The sequence below is a fragment of the Ischnura elegans genome, chromosome X (assembly GCF_921293095.1).
Source record: "Ischnura elegans chromosome X, ioIscEleg1.1, whole genome shotgun sequence".
Lineage (NCBI taxonomy): Eukaryota > Metazoa > Arthropoda > Insecta > Odonata > Coenagrionidae > Ischnura > Ischnura elegans.
In genome coordinates this window covers 47055851-47078730 of record NC_060259.1, presented here as the reverse complement: position 1 = coordinate 47078730, position 22880 = coordinate 47055851, and the positions used below count along the sequence as shown (strand labels likewise).

At 38.3% G+C, this 22880-nt stretch overlaps 1 long non-coding RNA gene across 1 annotated transcript; it reads right to left on the bottom strand.

Annotated features, from left to right (window-relative positions):
* Positions 1–6638: 6638 nt before the first annotated feature.
* Positions 6639–22786, bottom strand: LOC124171429. Its single transcript, XR_006867713.1, has 4 exons — positions 22002–22786; positions 21188–21386; positions 18563–18723; positions 6639–6828 (listed from the first exon to the last, which is right to left on the bottom strand). It is a non-coding gene; the product is annotated as an uncharacterized LOC124171429 (long non-coding RNA).
* Between the last annotated feature and the right edge of the window lie 94 nt (positions 22787–22880).

The following is a 22880-nucleotide window of genomic DNA, read 5'->3' as shown; positions in this document are numbered from 1 at the left end:
TTCAATTTTAGTAACATTCTATAGCAATTGATAACAATATAACTCTTTAAGACTTTCATTGCAATTTAGGCATTTGTGAAAAATGTACTCAAGTACAAATCAATACCTAAATGATAATGATCGGAGAGATTTAAATTGCGATGGCAATGTTTTGAACAGCTTATTAATTACTATAATTCTTCGTCATAATATCTTCCCGATGGTTATTCATTTTTCAAGAAAATACCCTTCGTATACGAGCTAATTGTGATTGATAATTTAATGCCATAACGAACTGGATGCCATAATGGACTACTAACAAAGTGGATTCTTCTGCGAGAACCCTGATATTTCAACTTAATCGGTCTTAATGGATTGTATTTTTACTATGGCCGAGAAAGGAAAGATCATGCTAAATTGTAATTACACTGTGAACATAGTAATTAATAATCTTAAATACTTATTGAAATGAAATTAGCGGTCCATTAATCGTATCAATACATACAAATGTTCGGTGATTTACTAACGAATAGAAAAAATGTTTCATTTACTTACATGGTCAGCTCAGCGGAGATGTGTTGATGCCTTTTTGCCAGTCTTCACTGCGAAACACGGATTATTTTCCTCTTCCATTGCGTACTTCAACGTAAATTTGCTTGTAAATGAGGATTCTACAGCACAACTAAATTCGCAAAGTCACAAAACGGTCACAAAATACAGTAACTACGAATGTAAACAATTCATTTGCAATGGCTCTTGGGTCACTGGTATGCAAGATGGCCGCCGGTCGTTGTGGCGCTAGTTTCCAAATACGATATTTAATCCGTTATATTAAAAAATAATTTCGTAATATAATGGGCAAAATATGTAACTAAGGTATTTTAAACGCCAAATATATATTTCCCATAATTACCAAAAGTTGTGAAAATACTTGGCATTCCCCATTGAAAAAACATGAGAGATTTTCATTCCCCATTGAAAACCCATAAGAGATATTCATTCCCCATTGAGTACCCATAGGGACAATATATTCCCCATTGAGTACCCATAGGGACAATATATTCCCCATTGAGTACCCATAGGGACAATATATTCCCCATTGAGTACCCATAGGGACAATATATTCCCCATTGAAATTTAATGGGGAATATCATTCCCTATAGGTTTTTTCAATGGGGACTAATGGGTAATTTTTAACAGGGAAGCCTAATATTGAACTTAAGTGAGTCTTTATAAGAGCTGAACTACTCATGATAGATTTTCTTTTGCATAGAAAATATTTTGACAACTTCAAGTGAAGATGAAAACGATAGTATGCGAACCATTTTCATGTGATGGAGAGAAAAAATTTGCTATGGCAGGAATCGACCTCATAACATTGAGATTGGTAGATAGCCGCGCTATCCACTACACCACAACTTCATTTACTAGAGGACACGTTCTTATATGAGAATACTCCGGCCAGTCTCTTTCTCATTATTTCCGATGAAGCGTTCACGAGCATATAAGAACCGAAACAACAAGTTTTCTCAGGCAACCCAACACATTTATATGATCAGAATAACAGCACTCCCACGGTAACAATACGCTTACCAGACAAAAGCTTCGCAGTTCATTCAAATCCAAACCAACTTTTAATCCCATCTATTGAATTACGTAGGACAACAAGACGAGTGAAGCAACACAGGTTGTATGCCAAGAATTTTAATAATAATTAAACTAATAGGGATCAAAAATTTAACATTATAATGGTGTATAGTTGTAGTTAAATCACGAGTCTTTGTCTCGTCAATTCTTTCGCCAAGTCGCTAGAGCGACTTCACTGTCGTCGCTAGCGAAATGCTCGCCAGACAGAACGAGAATAACTTTTTCGTCGCCAGAGGGACGAAGCGAAGCTTTTCTGGCGAAATAGCTTGCGAATGAAAAGGAGAATAAGAATTCAGTCACCGTTCGGCAACCTTTTCGACAAACCACGTTGGCTATAGCCAGGAAGAACCAGAGTCAGGCCCCAGAACTTAATCGGAGCAAATGCTCGGAGTTCATCCTATTATAACCATGTTTACGCTGCGGATGGTATTCACATAAAGGCATCAGATGAAGTGAAGTACCTGGGAGTTACGATAACTTCGAAACTCTCGTGGGGAACGTAAATAAGGAATATTTGCGGCATAGCCCAGAAGAAGCTAGGATTCGTCAGTCGTTTTGTGGGAAGATTTTCGGATGAGAAAGTAAGAGAAAGGTTATATTTCGCACTCGTCCGACCACACCTTTGAGTATGCAGCGAGCATGTGGGATCCGGTGCAGAAAGACTTAATTCCTGAACTGAATAAAAACAAAGGAAAGCGGCACGACTCGTCAAAAACTGCTTCGGGCGTACAGACAGCGTTACTCAAGCTGGGAGCCGCTAGGGACTCAGAGGCTGTACTCTAGGCTTAGATCCCTCGAACAATTGACAATAGATGTCTCCAGGAGCGCCACGGAGCACATCATCTTAGAGCCCCACTATATTTCCAGGTCCGACAAGCGATAAATTAAGAGAGATATTTTGACGAACGGATAATTTGGGAATTCGTTTTTCCCTCGAACCATAAACGACTTCAGTGAATGCTAGGCGTAATTTTGAAAGCGATTTGGTCGATGACATAGGCAATATTAATGTTTAATATCAACAATATAGATAAAGAATTATTGAGAATTTTAAATACCTACCTGCACTCCGTCACATTTTAAATCGAAATCAGAAGCCACAGCTAAAAGCAGGGAATTTCAAAATACACAGGATATTAGGAAGGCGTCATTCAGGGCAATTTCCACTATGGAGAGGTTTTATTAGGGACCCAACTCTAGGTATATACACACATTTTAAAATTAAAATATTTAAAAGTAACATTTGTAGAAAGTTACCAACCGAGAAGTTCAATTTCCATCACGCGAATCAAATTTAAAGTGGAGATAAACCCAGCACAGACATTACATGGCTCTTAACATACTAGTAATTACAAAGCTAATCATTACTTACTCACCTTGACATGATTGGCAGGAGAATCATATTGCACTTGGATGGAATACTCCTGTGCTCTGCATGAATGCCAAGTTGGGACTAGGCTTCTCCAAAAAATCTCTCTCACTGAAAAATCCCTCAAGAGCTGTAGGAAATGTACACATTCCAATACTAAGGAAATTGCACTGAGGTATAGTTGTACAATCCACCCTCTTTTCCAACCTACCACTTACGTGCCTTCCTATCTTTATGATCCTATCTCTTCCCTTAGAGAGCGGACAACTGACACTCCACACTTGTCAGCTCAACCACACCATTTCTATATCTGAATGCTTTTATCAGGAACATGATGCATTCATCCATTTCTTGTCAATATATCCCAATTTCCTTCATTCACTAAGGTTCACACGTGGTAAAAAGCAATCAATTCCCTTGTGCATTAGAATCAAATTAGCCGTTAGATTACAGAAAAAAAAATTTGCAAGTCATTAAAACCATGAATAATTTATCCTCATCAAGCTAATTCAAATACAAGGAAAATATAAAAAATACATATACCTCAGCTTTGGAAAAGGTAAGCATGATAGTAAATTTGACAGCACAGGTTGATTAGTTTGGCAAAGGTAGATGGAAAGCTTAGACCCCTCTTCCCTTCATACGCTGAGAAGCCTACAAAGTTGTTCTCATCTCTCCTCAAATATGGAAAGCTTGGGACCAAAGGGTAGATTCTAGATTTCTGGCCTTCATGGTATGTTTTGTCAATTAATTAATTTATTAATTCGTTCAGGCTCTTGTGTGAGCCTGAGATAAATCCTGAGAAATATGAGATCCTTACACGTCCCTGCCTAGGTTGTTAGCATAAGTTCATAGCATGTGCTAACTTCCTATTCATCCCAGAACAAGGCTCAGAAAGTGGTGCCACAAGGAGGCTAGTTGAAACACTGCACAGACGAATTTTCAAACGTTTCAGATTTCTGATTTTCCAGGTTTCTGGATTTCGGATTTGAGGTCCTCAACTGTATTGTCAACATATCACAATGGCCAACATAGTGAACCAGAGGCAGCATACTCAGACTTGGAGAGTGAGCCAAAATATACACTACAGGTTTTCATATTGTGAAACAATGTTAAGCAATGATAGCATTCATCGTTGAGTCACTACAATTATGATGATAAATAAAAGCCATAACTCAGCATTCTGAGTAAGCTTCATTAACTTTTTACATAAACTTCATTTACTAATAAGGTTCTGACTTACCAAGTCACAAGGTTTCCTAATGTCAGACCTGACAATAACTTCCTAAGTAAAAAAATAAGTAGTAAATGAAGGCTTAAGCCCGTATGACACTTGCCAATTTATTGGCCAATATATCGGCGCGCAATATTGGTTAAAATATTGGGCTTTGAGCATCGTATGACACGTACCAATATTTACACCAATATTGGCCATTATAGTGTTCTAATACCCCACTAGAGAACGCCACGTAACACAAAATGACAAAAGAGCATCTCAAGACGCAGATTGATTGCCAATGAGCTACAGAATGGGAGGTGGCATAATAATTTAAATTTAATAACTATTTCGAGGGGCTGCAAAGATATTTTCGAATTGCTCGAAATTTCATTCGGGTGAGTTCCTTGAATGATGAGAGATTGGAAATATTGTGATCTCATAGGTGAGCCAAGATAACGTAGCGGCTCGTTTTGGCTGGAATATGTACATCGAATAAACAGAGATTGTGTCATCAATTGGGACTTTCACCCGAAACTTTAGCGCTCAAATCATGAAAAATAGTTTAATAATTGTAATTTAAACAAAATATAGACGCAATAGAGGAGAATCACGACGTTTTTATTCATTAAATATCCGAAATGTTATTTCCGAATTACCCACTTTAGACAGTTGATGTTTGTGAATTTATGTTCTCTCAAAGTACATATTAATTATTTGAGCTATTCCATGGATTGCTATGCTTCTAAAGTTTTTATATATGATATTAAAATTCCGAGGTGAAATGTTTTGCAAAGAGCTTATAGATTTGGCCACTAGGAGTCGACGACACTGAGTTCTGATTGGAGATTGGCCTCGAGAAAATAGAACCCGTTCTAAAATCTAGATTAGCCAAGAAATTGTGCCCAATATTGTGAAACGGAGATTGGGCTAGAAATTGGTGTGTGTCAGTGGGTCCACAATCCAATATCCAATGGATTGGCCAATAAATTAGGAAGTGTCATACGGGCTTAAGCAATAACGACTGCAGACCCTAGTATTTTTAAAAGATGAGGTTGGAGAATATAGCATTGCATAAGGTGTGGCTGATGAAGTGGTGAGAAAATGAGAATATTCATAACGGGTGAAGCATACAGCAAGCACATAGTATCCTGACCAGAAAAATGTAATTTTTGAACTTCTTAAATACAAAGGAAAGCTCAGCCATCCATCAAAAATGCCTCTAAGTGAGCATATATTGTTATGCCGCTTCTACAGGAGTGAGGCTGAGAGCCTCAACAGACTCACCAGTTTATGCACTATGATTAGATTCCTTGAGCTATAAAAAACATAAATCATTAAAAACGAAATGTTGAAATCATCCAACATCCCCACTATGTTTCTAGGACCATCAGAAATGGTAAAGTATGATAGATAAATTGCCCAAGAGATTGATATTGGAATTTGTCTCTCCCTCAAATTAATCAATAGATAAAACAAATAGATACTGGGTGGGACACAGCAGTTAAATTTTTTTTTATTTTTATTTTATTTTATTCTCAAACCACCGGATACAGCTCTTATTGGCCATTTTACACCGGGGTGTTCAACAAATGTAACAAGTAAACGTACACAAACGACCATGCCCTGGACCGGGGAAACCTACCCAGGCGATCCCGCGACCTTTTGTTTGGCAGGCGAGAATTTTACCCCTACGCCACCGAGGCCGGCAAAACCTCCAAGACCCTTCTTTTCTAATTTGTATAACAATCCCACCATAGACCTATTCAGGTAGATTACAGGGTAGTATGTTGATGAGGATGCATATGGCAAAGGAGTGACATCTATTGAGTATGATGAAAGAGAAAGATGTTCTCCATAGAAAAACTTCAAGCAACAATGAATTCAGGATATAAGTACATATGCAAACAATTTGCACTTGTTTTTGGCTGAACAACTGGTATATTGATTTTTGTTGCAGAGCATCAAGCTGATTCCTCAAGTAATCCATGAATTGAAATTTAAGATAAAGACAGAGAAGAAGCCATGTACAGGAGATTTGGTCATTAAAAACCAGGTTAAGAGCATGAAATATATAAGCCAGATTTCACACCAACCACTCTTCCATTGATAGGAAATGTGTATACATTTGTTAGAGGTAAAGATTGCCCAGACTGCTTTGAAAGAAACTCGCTCGTCGGATTAGTTGCCTCATTTTTTTGCCATGGTCAAATTTACTCAAAAATATTTCAGTTTTCTTCTTAGACCTAAAGATTAAAAAGAAAACTAACTTACAGGTTTTGATAACATTTGCTCGACAAGGATATCAAGCCAATGATAGCCGATAAATTCAAGCATTATTCCCGATTTTCCAGGAAAATTTTACAAAATTTCAGGGGCCCTATCCACTAAGGCAATATCTTGGATATTTTGTGGTTGGTTCTCAGATAGACGTCATAATATCGGAATGAGCTATCTACTAAGGTCTAATCAAACCTTACCTGATGGAAATCTGTCCGAGAGCAGCCAATGAGAAGTAGGGTGTCGGAAAATGACTTTCTGTTTCTGGGAATCAGAAAGTGCTGAGCCAGCTGGTAACTTTTGGAACATTTTTACAGCGAAAGTGGTTCTGCAGAAACTGGTAAGAGGTTATTAGTAAATTACACACCTGGCACGGTATGTGCACTAAAAGTTATAGAAATGCATGGTTATGGACGGAGTTAAGACGTAAATAATATTAGAGATGAAAACAGTTGAAAAATGTTGTGTTAAACTATGTGAAGAAATATTGATCCTAATAAATGTTGTTGTTTTAGGCTGCAGACAACTACATTGACCAATTCTCTCAGTATTGGGTATTACGGTCAAGGAGAATGATTTTTCTTTCTTGAATTATTTGCTCAGTAATCCAGACCATTTTGCTCCTTATAGCCCACAAATTTCCATTTAAAGCACATATGCTACGGTAGTGTAACTGGTAAAAGCAGTCGACCGGAAATTGGGGAATACAGGATCGAATCCCGGTCAAGGTTACAGTTTCTTTTTTGCACATACATTACTTCCTTGGTATTGGTTTTAATATTTAGATGGATTTTTTCCTGGTTACCTACGCTAATTATAATTCTTTTATAATATCACTTTTTGCTCAGTAACTGAAGTGTACCAGATTCTTCACATATAGTAGCCAAGTGGTGCTCTAATATGGGAGTCACAGAAGCAGAAGCAAGAACTCTTTAATCTAATGCAGCGGTTCCCATAGTGGAGGTCGCGACCCCCAAGGGGGTCGTAGGCCGTTCGGAAAGGGGTCGCGAGATACTAATAATATGGTGAACAACGTACTCAAACTTGGACGACCATTTTTAGGGGGTCGCGGCTAAAAAGAATGAGCTAAAATGGGTCGCGGAAAGAAAAAGTTTGAGAACCGCTGCTCTAATGGTTTGAAATCTGAGTTTGGACACCAAAAAAATCGTTGTACAGTAAAACTTCGATTTTACGCACTTCGATTTTACATCAAGTCTCGTTTTTACGCAGTGACACTCAAGTCCGGCCGGAAAGCATAGGGAATTCTAATGGTGAAACTTCGATTTTACATCTTTTCTTGATTTTACGCAGTTTTTCGATTTTGCGCAGCATAACCTCAGCCCCAAAGAGGCCGCTAATTTTGATTTTACGCAGTTGTCTTTCGACTTGTTTTGAAAATGCCGACTGGAGCAATATGAAGTTAGGTTATTTATTCGTCTAAATGAGTTGCAAAAATAAATATAAGAACGGTTGAAATGACGTCGCGCTGTTGAGCGTGAAACTGAAAACATCGCGAATCTAATTATTGCTTGCCCTTACGCCCTCTCAGTAATATTTCAGGCTCCTTTACGAACGCGAATATCGCTCTTAGTTAAAATTTGCCGTAGAAGGATATCGAAACCTAAAATATACGGCTATCGCCGTGTGTATGCGACAGATGATCGCCGTAGATATTAACATTATCACCTTTTGTTTATTATTCGACTTATTGATCGACGTTGCTTATAACATATTTATTGTAATTACAGTAGACGGTCGTTAATCCGGAATTAAGAACTACGGAATATCTATCCCTAACGGAAGGTTTTCTAGAATTTTGCGAACGCTATGTTTTCCTTCGCCGCAGCGAAATATAACGGCGAAATGAGCCGTTGAAAATCCTCCCGTGCCACAATTTTGGCTTCCAAGGTGATCCAAAAAAGATAGTCGTACTTCTAGTATGGACGTAAGTCGATGGTGATTCAACACGATGGTAAAAGCAGCATACGGTGTCTCATTCCGCGGGCTAACCCCACATCTGCGGGACGAATGGAGGCGAGGGAAAGTTGATTGCGCGGCGCGCTTATTAGAGCTGATTCAACTTGTATCTCATTGTCAGTGGGTTTAAATGAAACATGGTTGGAACTTGAATAGCTATTAGCTTAACTCCGCTAGGTGGCAAGCGTTTATTTTTAACGGAACGGAAGTTAATGCCTACGGAGAATAACTCGCGTCGTCAATCGTCATGCAATCATTGAAGTCAAATTCAAGACGTGAGTGATAAGGCAGTCCCTTTAAACTCAGGAATGGCTTATTACCATTAAATCGAAGTTCAAAAAGTGTCCGGTGTTGTTATCAGATATGGGAAGGCAAAATATTACGTGAGGATGAGTCACACGGCTTGTGAGTCGAAGGTCCCGGCGCTGAATTCGCGGAAGAATGCCGACAGAGAAGCTATACCCGGTAGATTCTATCTAATAATGCTAAAATTTCACGGGAAAATGCTTTTTTAATGCGTAAAAATTATAAAGAAGGAAGATTGTTCCGGACTATTAATATTTTTTAATTCATCAGTGGCGGCAGGATGGTAGTTGCGCGGTTATTTAAATAGCTCATTTTAAAAAAGTGATCTAAACACCGGAAAAATCTGAATTTCCGAGTATCCCGGGTCCTATGTGCTCCGTATTATCTATGGTATGCTATTTGGAAGGAGGTAACCGACATCTGGGGTCATTAGCGCCATGAAGTAAGGGCTGGGGGGGTAGGAACCCTATGTTGGCAATAGCCAGATTATAATGATATGTAGACCTTAAAGGGACGAGGGCTTAACGTCCCATCTGCTGGACAGAGTGGTGCACTGGAAGTGCCCTCCACATTACTCTCAAGTAGGTATAGGGTCATCTCTGATAAGTTTCTACAATTGCCAGGACTTGAACCCAGGCCCACAGGGTGTAAAGCCTTTGTGATGTATTAGCGAAATTTTGCTCCCTGTTAATGGGGTTAATTTAGATGACTATCCTCAGATATCTCATTTCTTCAATCTCCAATCTTTGTTTGTCTGCAGGTGGTTAAACGGATTTCCTGAAAACTGCTTTTAATGAGAATGTTTTCAAAAATTAGCTTCTCTGCAAGCATTTAGTATCACCATTCTGACATTTCTCCTGGGTAACAGAAGTAATCTTAGTGCCAGAAATGCTAGCAATTCTACCATGTTATTGAACCATTGGAAACATTGTTCAGGAATGCAACGATGTTTTTCTTCAGGCAACACGTCATCTGTGGTGTTGCTTGTGAGTAAATAAGATTATTAGGCTTCATTTTCTTGCCTCCAAATGAGTTATTGAATCCAGGAAACATATACCTGATGCGATTGAAAATGATTTCATGCTTTTTTACCGTAAAGCCTCACATATGAGACTTTTTCTGAATCCGGTTCTGGCTTAAATCAGAACTATACAAAAGTGTATGACTAAGGGTTCTAAAAATAATGAGCAAGAGTTATCCTGAAAACTATACTTCTCCTCAATACTAACTCTTGATTTTACACACTTTGATTTTACACAGTGCCCATATTTCGGTCCCTCCAACTGCGTAAAATCAAAGTTTTACTGTACATAATTCAAATTTAAAAAAATTGTCGAATGCAAAATGGACATCATTTAATTGAATACTTTTGTAAACAAAGTTGGAATGCATGACAAAATTGAGATATGTGGTTTCTTTTAATGTTGTAAATAACTCTCATTGGTGTAAGAGGATACAAAAACCGTAAATGTTACTTATGTTGTCAATATCAATGAAATATGAGATGACAGGAGAATACAGTAGCCAAATGTGACAAACCTTTAGAGATGGACGCCATCAATTAAAATAAGCAGGGGAAGTGGCTAAGGTTTTATTTTATCCTTGCGACTGTCAAATCTTCGTTGAAGAAATGGATGATATCCATTCGGTCATAAATTTTTAACCATTTATTGTTGTATGATCGGGGCGGTCTGATAAGGGGCCATATTCTGTATTTCGTCGGTGCTGCACGGGTCGGTTTCCCTTTCAAGCCCACCGACTGGACATCATTCTGTACCGACAACGGTTTCCATACTGACAACGGCACTTTCAGCGATTCTGTAAGGTCGTCTGTTTCAAACCAGTCGGTACGGTTCCCCTCCCTTCCCAAACAGGGAAAATCCAAATATATCCGAAGTTAGAAGTCATCTAACATGTTACCACCAATGAAAGAAGGGTAAAAACAAGTGAAGACTCATTGGCACAGTTTGTTGTCGTCGTTCTCAATCTTTTTATTTGCGGAAATTATGACTTATCGCTAGATTAAGATAAACAATATTGGATAAGTTGCTAACAATGCTTATATAATGTGTGGTAGTAATGCTGTACCTACAGAATCGAAGGAAACAATATTACAACATCACAATAAAGTTTGTATGTGATGGAGATTGTTGTTGCTGGAATGGATTATTGAAACTATCCTTGAGATCGTAGTTTCTTTTTTTAAATATTAGTTCCGTACATTGCTATTTATTCATGATTTGGTAATATAGTTGTCATTAAGTAAGTTCCGTCTAAATGTTATCAACGGAAGGTTATGCCATTGGCACCGTAGCAGATGAAAATAACATACCATGGAACGTGAACGTACAATTCAAAAGCAAATGTAAATGTCATATTAGAGGAACAAGTTAGGAAATTGTTATAAAAATATGGAGCTGGGTGTAATTAAACAAGTGTAATGATGAGGAAGTAAAGAAATTGTGATTGGGTGAAATACATATGTTTAAGTTGCGCATTCCAAGTGAGAGAAAATGATAATATTGCGGCAAACCTCATACTTATTAACAAATATCTTCTTTTATCGTCAAGGGAATCAATCGCTGACAATAAAATGAAATATAGTTGCCTGTTACAAAAGAAAGAAAATGATACCGTTGTGGAAAACTTCATACTTAAATAAAAAGATCTTATTTCTATGCCGAGAGAAACGCCAAATGATGATTGAGTGAAATAATAGTCGCCTATTCAGAGTGAGATAAAGTGATAACATTGCGGCAAAACTAATATTTAATCAAAAATATCTTTTTTATGTCAAAGGAGCAAATAAATGATGATAGAGAGAAATAAAGCCTATTACAAGCTAGTGAAAGTGGTAACATAAATGAGAGAAAGTCATTATATGTTAGCAAACCTCATGTTTATTAACCATTACCTTATATTTCTGTCAAGGTGATCAATATAGATGATGACACAGTGAATTATAGAGGCGTATTCGAAGGGGCAGAAAAAGAAAACATTGCAGAAAACCTCATTATTTACTCGGTGATGAGGTAAAAAAATAAAACGTGCAATGCGCACCGGGGTTCATGAAACCCACAAGTCGGTGGCCGTACCGACACCTTTTAGCTGTCGGTACGGCTACCGACGATCTCCCGTCCTCACGTCGGTGCCGCACCGATCGGGTGCATACAGAATCGCACCACTGCTTGCCGGGAGTCGGTGTGACGTCGCACCCGACGAATCGGTACCGCACCGATCGGTTTGGAGATACAGAATACGGGCCCAGGTTAGTTGGTTGGCAATCTCTGAGGCCCCAGAGGTTATAGGGCCCCCACAACACTCGCGTCTATCTCGAAGTGTATATGAAAGGTGTAATAAAAAAACTCAGATAACTCGAATCGAAGTATTTTTAATAATTAGAAAATTCTAATCTTTGATTATTTGAGTTATTTACAGAATAATCTGTGTGCAAAATTTGTAAAAAAATAAAATAAGTGTTTTAGAAGAGAAAAGAGATTCTTATGCTTTTTGAAAGGGTTATTTGAAAGTTATTATGAAGGGTTTTCACTTTTCAAGGTGGTTTTAAGGAACAGATATACTAAATAGAAAATAGAACCATCATTCCCAATTAAATTTTTAAGCTGTGAAATTTTCATTTTTATTAGTACAGTAAAACTTCTATACACCCCTGTCTCGTTTAGCGCAATTTCGATTAGCGCAATTTCGATATAGCGCAAATTCGTTCCTCGGGGAAACATTGCAACGCAGTGTAGCCTAATCAAAAATCTTAAACGCTTTCGTGATAAAACGTGAACTTGCGCTAAGTACACACGAAATTGCAATCATTTTCAAGACCTATGCTACCAGGAACGCATCCCTATCTTCCCAATGTTAAAACGCTCTCGTATAACGCAAATTCGTATAGCGCAAAGACCCCAAGGAACGCATCCCTTGCGCTATACGAGACATGGGTGTATAGTGAACCTCTTTACATCGTAAACCTCCATACTTCATACCACCCCTACGGTCCCGTCAGATTTACATGTAAATTTATAGGCAAACCTCTATATAGTGAACCTCTTTATCTCAAAAAACCTCCACTTATCATACCAAGGAGACACCCCCGAGATGGCCCAACTACCTCCGCAAATCGTACCGAGACAACTAGAGACCATTAATGCAGCCACGATTACGTACGTACGTATGTACATGGAATAACATTTTCAGCGATAAATGTTTCACACTTAATTTTTTTCTTATACACCTTTAATATGCTGTAATTTTCATGTTAACCATCAGTTATGACCATTTTGTTCCATATGAGAGCATACTTAACAGTAAATAAGAAAAAATGTATCCAACTATCCTAATAATTTTAAGTGACTGTTGAATTAAGAGAGCTGACATTGTTTTCTCTCGAATCATGGTAAAAATCATGCAGTAGCGCTCACTTTCTGTTATAATGAAATAATAAATACATGTTCACTAATGCATGCATGTTTGTTTAAACCAGTTGAATTAAATGAAAATGTTTCATTTCGACCCGGAGGGAAGCGAAAATTTGAGGCCTGGGTGTAGTTTCGTTCCCGCACAAAATTAAATTCACCAAGTAGTTTAGTTTTGACCCAGAACGAAACTTTACTCCCGGGAACGAAACTAAATTAATCGAAACTCTGCCGCTCTCAGTTAAATTTCATTCCCGGAAGTTGAGTGGAGGGGGAAAAGAGGGAATAGTTTCGACCCATTACGTTTGACATATGTGTAGAGAGGTTAAAACATCGAGCTTAATAATCGAATGGCCAGTTTGTGTTCCCATTCTCCTGTAAGTGGTAAAAATATGAGTGCTCCATGAATATAATGGCGATAGGCCGAACCTCTACTTCATTCTACCATACTTTGTACTCGGTGTGTGGGTCGAAACTAAACTGTTCGAAGGTGAAGAACGTGGTCCCTGCGGTGTAAAACATTATCTGCATTTCATTACATCGTAGAGTTTTAGTTAAGTTTCGACCTGAAGTAGTTCTGACTCCGATTTCGTTTCGATCCCAAGTTTAGCTCCCCGGGTTTGAATCCATTGCATTTCATTAAAATATTTCGCTCCTGGGAACGAAGCTATTGAAATTTTACTGGTTTTGACTTCCTTTTAGTTTCTGTTGCCATCCCTGGCTTAAACACATAAATAATATGGTTTAAAAGACAGCAGTGCCTTTCATTTACGCAGGATATGAAAAAATGGTGCCCATCACTAAAACCTCTCCATATTGAACCTCCATACATCAAACTGCCAAAATTGTGGTCCCCTCCATTACGATGTAAAGAGGTTTTATTGTAGGTACTTTCATTTACGAAATTGCTATCTTTTATGAATTTTTATCTAAATTTGAAGAGCCAGAATACCGTCAAAATCCAATTCTGGGCAGGCGGTTTCCCAAAATCTTCCGGGGGAGGACCCCCAAATTCCCCAGTAAGGATGCCCTACCATGAGCCGCAGCTGAGGTCACACAATCACCCCAGGCCACCCCTTCGTCCGATTATTTAAGGTGAAAGATTTCATGTACCAATTTACTTCCGCTTAATTCATAGAGATATTTGTATTTCGAACTCCCATTGGAAGGATAGAGTTGGTGCTTTTAATCACATAACTTCCCATACTGGTGAACAAAGATTTTGTCCTGGAGAAGTCATTGGATGATCTCAAATTTATTTTTTGTGCTGATTCGGAATCTGGGCTTAGATTCTTTCCATCACGTCTAGTTTCATTAGGACAGATGAATGTATGTTTTTGTTCATGGTGAAATAAAAACACAGTACTATTCCACAAACTTATATTTTTGCAGTCTACTAGTTTCGACGTTTACACCGTGAAAACATGTTGGTGCATGAAGATGTGTGCTTTTCATCTGAAGAGGGTTTGAGAATTATGTTGCTCACAGGAAATGTCAGCTTATTACAGTGGAACCTCATTAAAGCGAGTACGGGCTATAGCGACACCCCCGCTATTACGAGGGATAGCCAATGCACCGTCAATTGACCCTATAATAAGCGTGTTAAAAAATTCGTTTTTTACAAGACCCTATGGTGTTGGCTCTCGCCATAGCGAGGGTTTCACTGCCGGAAGACTTTCATCAAGACTCCTTAACCTCTGAAATTGCTAGTGATCTGTTAGAAATGAAGTTAATGGAGTGCTCAGTCTCAAATTTATGTGCTAAACTGTCGTTCGATAAATATAATGATTGACAAAACAATGCTTTGCATGATTTTTATTCAGTGAGGCGCTTATAAATTGTTTGAATAGTTAGTCGTTATTTGAGTAAGGAAATTTAGTGATGCAAAAAAACATTGCCTTTCGCCTGGATTTATGCTTACGTTTATCGGATAGATGTTTATCTGTCGCCGCACCACTCCTGTTCCTGTATATCTGTTCGCAACCGTGGGTTGTCGTTATATCGAGGTTGCACTGCACATTGTAATCATTGTGAAGTGTCTTAGCTTTCATCATGCCTAAACAGTGACTGGACCACCATGATGACTTTTGTTACATGTGCGATGAAATTACTTTCAAGGCTCAAAGGCAGAGTATTACCTTTTTGAGACAGTGTTTTAGACTTTATTTTCACTGTCCATTGGGTGACCTGGATAGAGGACCAGAGCCTTACATGATATGTAGCATGTGTGTAAGGTTTCTCACTGGTTGGACTGATGGAAAACGTCATACGAATTTTCCCGTCCTCATGATTCTGTGGGAAGCTAAGGATCATATTTCTGACTACTATTTTTGTTAAACAGAAATTAAAGGAATAACACCGAAGTCAAAACACACAGTAAAATAGACCTCTTTATTGATGACGGAGGATTTAAGTGATCTAATGCGCAATTTAAATGTCTAAAAACCAGAGTGAAATCTTAGTTCACAATTGAAGGGCTGCAATTTGCTGGATCCAAATACAAAAATTTCTATGCATCGATCTCGCAATGACGAATTTAAATAATTTTTCTCATGAAAACAATATTAATTTTTGCAATGACGTTCTCTCTGTTATGGATACTCATAGTTTTGAATACAACACAGATGATTAGGGTTTGTTCATTGATTCCTCTAACGTCAGTTGAAAGGCTGTTTTCTAACATTACAGAATTGAACTACCCTCGAAAGCATTAGCTCATGGAACTGGAATGAAGGAATCTTACCAGAATATGCAGTAAATTTTTCATTATGCAAAATGTATGGCAAATTGAAAGTAGGTGCATTTTTACTAGGCTTACAGCTTGACTACACGAAAAATTAATGCTTCTTCTGCGATTGGGATAGCACAGACAGAAAAAATAATTGCTTGAAAAAAATTGGCTAGAATGTAAAGCACTCATTCCTGGATCCAAAAACTTCCTTTTTCAACTTTTCTACGATCCTAAAAATATTATTTTAAAAAAGCTATTTTTTTAACTCACAATTTATTCACGGAAACTCCCTTGAATCCCTGTTGAATTCGATTGTCCTAAAAAAACTTAACATGATAGAGAACATCTGCGCCCAGATTCCGAATCAGCCCAAAAAATACCAGAGGATCACCCAAAAACATGGCTAGATCAGAAAAAATTATTTTTTGGATGAACAGTATTATCGATTGAGTTGCACACATTTCTTATGATCTAGGGCTATCATTCTCATTTCAACAACGAGTGTATCTGGCTATTTATTGAGTATTGTCCATATTATGAGTAAAGATTTTTATCAACGGAGATTTCACAGTCGCAAGGATAAAATACAACCTCTGCCACTTCCCCAGCTTATTTCCACTCTTTGAATAAATCTGCTAAGAAATAAATGTGTTTACGCGGATTAGGTCATTGATTTTAAAAAAATAGTCACTAAAAAAATTCTGTATTCATTTTTTTCTTTAGTCAACTGTATCTATTATGTTGATGTTTTCAATTAATCTTTCACAAAATGAAAATTACAATTTGCTCAGATTCGAATCTCCCCCATAACCTCAGTGCAACAAATGCGCATGAAGTAATCCTACTCAGCTACGGAGCCACATACACATTCCGTGTTTATAGTGAGTCCAAATATGAATCTAAAGAGAGGAAATCCTCACCACGGAGCTCGCAAGAAAGCACTCCAACGGCCCAACCTGAGTGTGGACATGAGTTTTCTCAGTGCATTCTATCGGCTAGGGCATTTGTGCCTGTATTTTGACTCCTGTCTTCCCAGCCTGGTCGCCCCCACGTCCGTCCTTGTCGGCTATTGCTGGCATACTGGTTAGAGATGCAGGCTACCTCATGTGCCAACCTTCCAAATTTTTACCAATCCTACCACATCAGTTAAGTGCGGTTCGTGGGGGTCTACATACTTTTGGAAATGACAGTACATATGACACGAAAATCAGGATCCACATGGTGCGAAGTCAAAGTGCTAGGTGGTCTTCGCATAAAAACATCAATAAGTACTGATTCCGAAAAAGACTAAATCCAGGAGGTCCATTAAAATCCAAAAAGCATAAATTCAAAAGCTAGCCGATTGAAATCCAAATGTAATGTCGAAATTCAAAGCAAATTTATAGAGAGTACAAGGCATTAACGCTTTTCAAATTCCAACCCAAACATCCCAGGTGCATTTGAGCACCCAACGGTAACTGAATGGCTCACATGACAAATTGTAGCAATGTCAAAAAATGGAGTGCCAGAGGATAAATGACCCTGGGATAGTGGTTTCTTTAGCATATGCATTGCGGGTAGCTACCTTCCCACTGTCCCTATATTGGGATTTTTCTTCCTCATAGAAAAATCTCCCCGGGATGGTGGTAAAAAAATTGTGTACGCATGGTTTCGCTAGGTAGGGCCCCTTTTGCTTCCATAGCACTGGGGTGCTTTATCCCTACTCCCATTTCCTTCCAGCCCTTCCCCTTCCCTGGAGGCGTCGGCGGGCTCCGATCGCGACGGCGTCTCCATCCTTTTTCCTTCCTTTCCAGCCCCCTCCCCGGGATTCCTGGCGTATAAGCCCCTGGCTTGGTTCCGGGCCCCGGTGCGTTGTACCCTTATCAGGGTTCGCCTTGAACCCTGAAAGTTCTTGCGGGTAGCTACCACAATAGGAAAAAGTTTGGAGGGGGAGAGAGGGAGGGCTGAAGCCCCCCATGTCCCTTCCTGGCCACATGCTGGCGAGTTGTGAGGGTAAACAGGTTGTTGCACATTAATAATAGTTAAGATTACTAGCCAAATAGGGCTAGTTCAACAATTTTTAAAATTTGAATTGCAACGATTTTACTGGTGGCCAAACCCGGAATTTCCACTGTGAAATTATGGAGCTCTACCTTATGCTCCTATGACACCCTGGGCATCACCCGTATTAGAGCACCACTTTGGCCAGTATGCATAGTGAATTGGATAAAGTCCAGTTACTGAGAAAATTATGTAATTGCAAAGATTCAGGATTAAAATCAACTTAGGTCACCAAGAAAAATCCATCAAAATATTAAAAGATATATCAAGGATACAAAGGATAATATCAAGTAAAACACTTGCATGGAAATTCCTTTGAGGAAAAAAACCAACTACGACTGGGAGTTGAACCCAGATCCCTCAATCTCCCGGAAAATGCTTTAACTGTTTGAGCTACCGCAACTTCATATGCTACATTGGAAATTTGTGGCCTATACAAAACAAGATGGTCTGAACTGCTGAGCACGTTATTTCATGGAGAAAAAACCGTGCCCCATGAGTGGGATACACAATGCTGGGAGAGATGGTCAATATAGTTGCCTACGACCTAAAACAACAATATTTATTAAAATTAACATTTTTTCACTTACCTCCTCCTCGCTCCACATTCAATGGCATGATTAATAATTGCCAGATGATATTCAGCCATTGGCTGCGTGAAGATTCATCATGCATTCTGTGACGTAGCCTGTTGTAACTTCGGCAATCTCCGCCTCTTCTTCTGATGACTGGGGAGGGCACGGAATATATCCTGAAAAGCAAAGTGGAGAGCGTAAACCAGCTTCCAAGTAACAGAAATGGATTCAAAATGTTCTGAGATGGAAACAAGAATTTCAATTTCGAAATCTCAGAAACAAGAAGACGTAGTTACAGGATAGGGCTCCGGGTCAATCTTATGTGATTACTGCGAAAGATAAGAATTTTAATACACATAAAATTACTTCAATGCTTTTCAGCAACATTATATTTATGTATTCACAAGGACAAAAAATAGGTTAGTTAACAGACAATGTAATCAAAATTTAGATTTATTCAATGAAAGCCAAGAAGCTGCATCGACTTCATAAGTAGATGTTGACATCACCTGGCATTCTATTTTTCGTGTTTTTGAATCTTACTTGAGTTGCCAATGCTAGACATTTCACTTCTGTTGTCTTGTTGGACATTTCATGTTTCAATGGGGCTGTAAAAATTCTACTTAAGTATGTACTGCAGTTAAATTACGACAAACACATTTTATGCCAGAAAATGGGTGTTGAACTGGAAAAAATTACAAGTGTAATGAATTTGAAATAAAAGATTTTGAAATTCCAGGTTGGAGCAAAAACTCATGAGTATATCATGCATAATTCCAAGGGCTTAAATTTCAAGCACAAGCCCTGGTTTTCCTGCTCGCTGGACACTATGTCTACTATGACAACCATGCAGATATTTTATAAGGCTAGCTTCTTCCAAATTCCATTTATAGCCAAGTTTAATCATAAAAGAACTAATACGTACAGGCAATCATCGCTTGTAATATTCAGCTTCATGTATTGCAGTAACTGTTAAGCATGTAGTAAATCCTTAATTACAGTCACTGAAAGATGACATTTCATTTTTATTGTTCTATTAACTCCATGAAGCCTCTCAAGAACAGCAAAAACGTTGCATTCTCTTTATCGTTTGTGACACCAAATATTGCAATAGAGTGGTTTCCTATTATTTTTTTACGAGCGTGCTGCGCCTGCTCCCAGTGGGCTTCCCCTGCTCTTTGCATGATTTCTTGATTTTTACTGTATTTTCATTTCAACATGCATTTTCGCAACGTAAAAGCCGAATCAATTGAATTCATGAATACACGGTATCAATAAAGGTAATATTAAAGGTGGGTAACGAATCGAAATCAATGCCTTTCATTTTCTTTGATGAAGGAAACCCACCCTATTACTGAAACCATTTCCATTTAGCTATGCCAAGCTTGGGTGCCATTATGAAATACCTAACCTAAGTATGCAACTTTCTCTGGTAACTTAAATTCAAAATGAATAGATATCACATAAGAAACAGTAACCACCAGGAATGGAATCAAGTCATTCTATTCCACATCGGCCGCACCATGGCACCTACCAATTTGGATTTTGATGAAACTTGGTACATTTTACCCCTTCGCCAAGACAAGAAAAATACTCAAATATTGTTTACCTAGCTTGAATGGGTTGACAGTTACAGCTTCTCATCCTTACAGGGGCTTCTCAATGTCTTCCATTATCACAATGAAGTATAATATTTTGACCACTTTCAAAGATGCTTCATTGGGGCCTCTAAAATTTGATAGATTAATTCCCAAACATTAGTGCATTTGCAGCTGTTTCCAATTAATTACCTTAAAAATGCTCTTTATTTTTTGGGAAAAGGTTACGAAGCTATTACTTCTCTTTCTGACGATGAAACAATGGACTTTTAAGTTAATTATGGCCCAAAATATATCAAAATTGATGGACACAACATTGTTATTGAGATTCAAAGTTGATGATTTATTGTTCCAAAAATATTCCAAGTACAAAGTTTAAGAATTTTTCATAGTTACAGAGACCGAAGGGTCAAGACCATTAACAATACCATTTTTTCCATAATTCCCTCACTGCTGCAGTAATATATGGCTGAAAATTTTCTAAGGAAATAATCCACAAACAAGTGAGAAAGAATTTTTTAAGCAAAGCAGTGCACCTCAAGAAGTGTGCACTGATATTGGAAGAAATTGATAATCCCCTTAACTTTGAGAGGACGTAATTGACAAAATATTCAAGCTAGGTTTTACTAACTCGCTAAACTAGCAAAATATATTAGGACTTTTTTTATATCTTGGTGAGGGGACACAATGTAGTAAGTTAATTCAAAATCAAAGTGTGTTGATACCAAAGTCTAATTTTTGGGGTTGATTTCATATGGAATGACCCAACCTTGAAACACTATTTACTGCAAAGATTTTTTTTACCATCCACAAATTTTTCTCCTTATTTGTAACAATATTCCAAAAGAAGCTCAAGTCAAAAGCAAATGTGCATTCCAATAATACTGTCATCAATATTTAAAATAATTAAGGTATCGACTACACACACAGTATGAAAAATAAGTTTCCCACAATATCTCATGACACATGATGGAAAATTCATAACAATAAATATTTTAGTCATAAATTATCACCAGGTCAATGATTTCAAACAAAAACTTACCAAGACCTTTCCCAAATCCTGATTGCTTGAATCCACCAAATGGAGTTATGATACCAGTTTTGTAGTAAGTATTGACAAAAAAGTTCCAGCCTTTATTTTGTCAACTACAATTAATGCTCTGTTTATGTTGGTTGTAAACACACCAGCAGCAATAGCATTCTCTGTAGTTTTAGCTCGATATATCATTGAATCTTAGTCACTGTAAATAAAAAGCATTTACATGTGATTATATGGTATTTTCAAACATGCTAAATTAAGTACGTATAAACTGTAACCTTGTGCCTATAAGAAGGTCAATTTATATCAAGAAAAGCTATGCGTAAAAGCTGTAAAATTATATCATAAGCTTCCTTGATATCCTCCGTCATGAACCGTAATGCAACGAGAACCTTAAAATAATTATAAATTTTCCGTTAATTTTCATTCAGAGGTTTCATGCATCCATCCCCCCCCCCCTCCAGGCATGACATGTCATAGATGAATGACAAGCACATTGTAGGTATGTAGAGAGTCCACGCGAAGAAAGAAGAAACTGCTCACAGCAGGAATACAAACGTTGAAGTATTAAAATCAGTTATTCAGAACATTTGAAGAATACTTTCAAAAGGCACTTGTCTTGTCGATGATAACAGCAGTAGAGTAGTCCACAAAAGTATGCATAATGAACAGCAAGAGATATGGGATTATAAGATCGAGATTGATTGACCATGCGACTAAAGAGTAAGGATATGCATGTAAAGAGTGAAGGACGAGAGAAGTAGTCTTTTCAGATCTTAATAGAAATACGGAAATAATTAAATGGCCACATACTTACACTTGATGGTGCGATAAAAACAATCGCCAACAGACAAGCCACTTATTTCACATTCCTCCGTATCAAACAAATCACCACACCAAATAAATTCGCCAAACTAACCGTTAAAATCGCGAGGAAAACTAAATATTTAACTGAGTCCACTGATGCATATGCTCACTCCTACTAAGTATCCTAGGGAACAGCAAACTTCGTTCGGGAAGAAGGCACGAGGTGGCGTGCAGATTGGTTAACGCGGTTAACGCCATCAGCCACCATCAGCTCACCGGGTAGTTTGGCACCCTGTCGCTACATCTGCATGTCAAGGCCAAGCGCGACACTGTCAACGTAGCGTCGGTGCCATGGCTTTTGTCGTAGCGTACTTTCGTGCGCAAAGAAGGCAGGCGGTAACGATCAGACTGGCTAGCGCCGGCTGGAGACTAACAATTATTGTTGGGATCTCACCAAGACAAAAAGCCAGGCAGTCCGACACCTTGCCGAGGCAGCTGCATGTCTGAGCCAGATGCCAGACAGTCCGACGCTAGTCAGCTACAAGTCATCGCCGTGAGAAATTATTTCAGCCGCAATGTCGACTCTGTCTCAATGGTCTCAGTCATAGAGTTTATGTTACTATTAGTGATGAGCGATATAACGCTGTGATTGAATCACCGTTACTGAAAAGCAGCAATCACTGTCGGTGCGAAATCACTGAGATAGGATCACTAGATTCGGTGATGAAAGCACAGGATGCTACCAAGTGATTAGCGATATATCGCTACCTGTGATTGAAGAGAAGTAGCCGATCACTGCCGGTGACTAAATCACTGAATACTCGAAATCACTGCTGCGACGCTGCTTGAAATCGTTGCGACTGTAAATACCGTGAATACGCTGAATGTA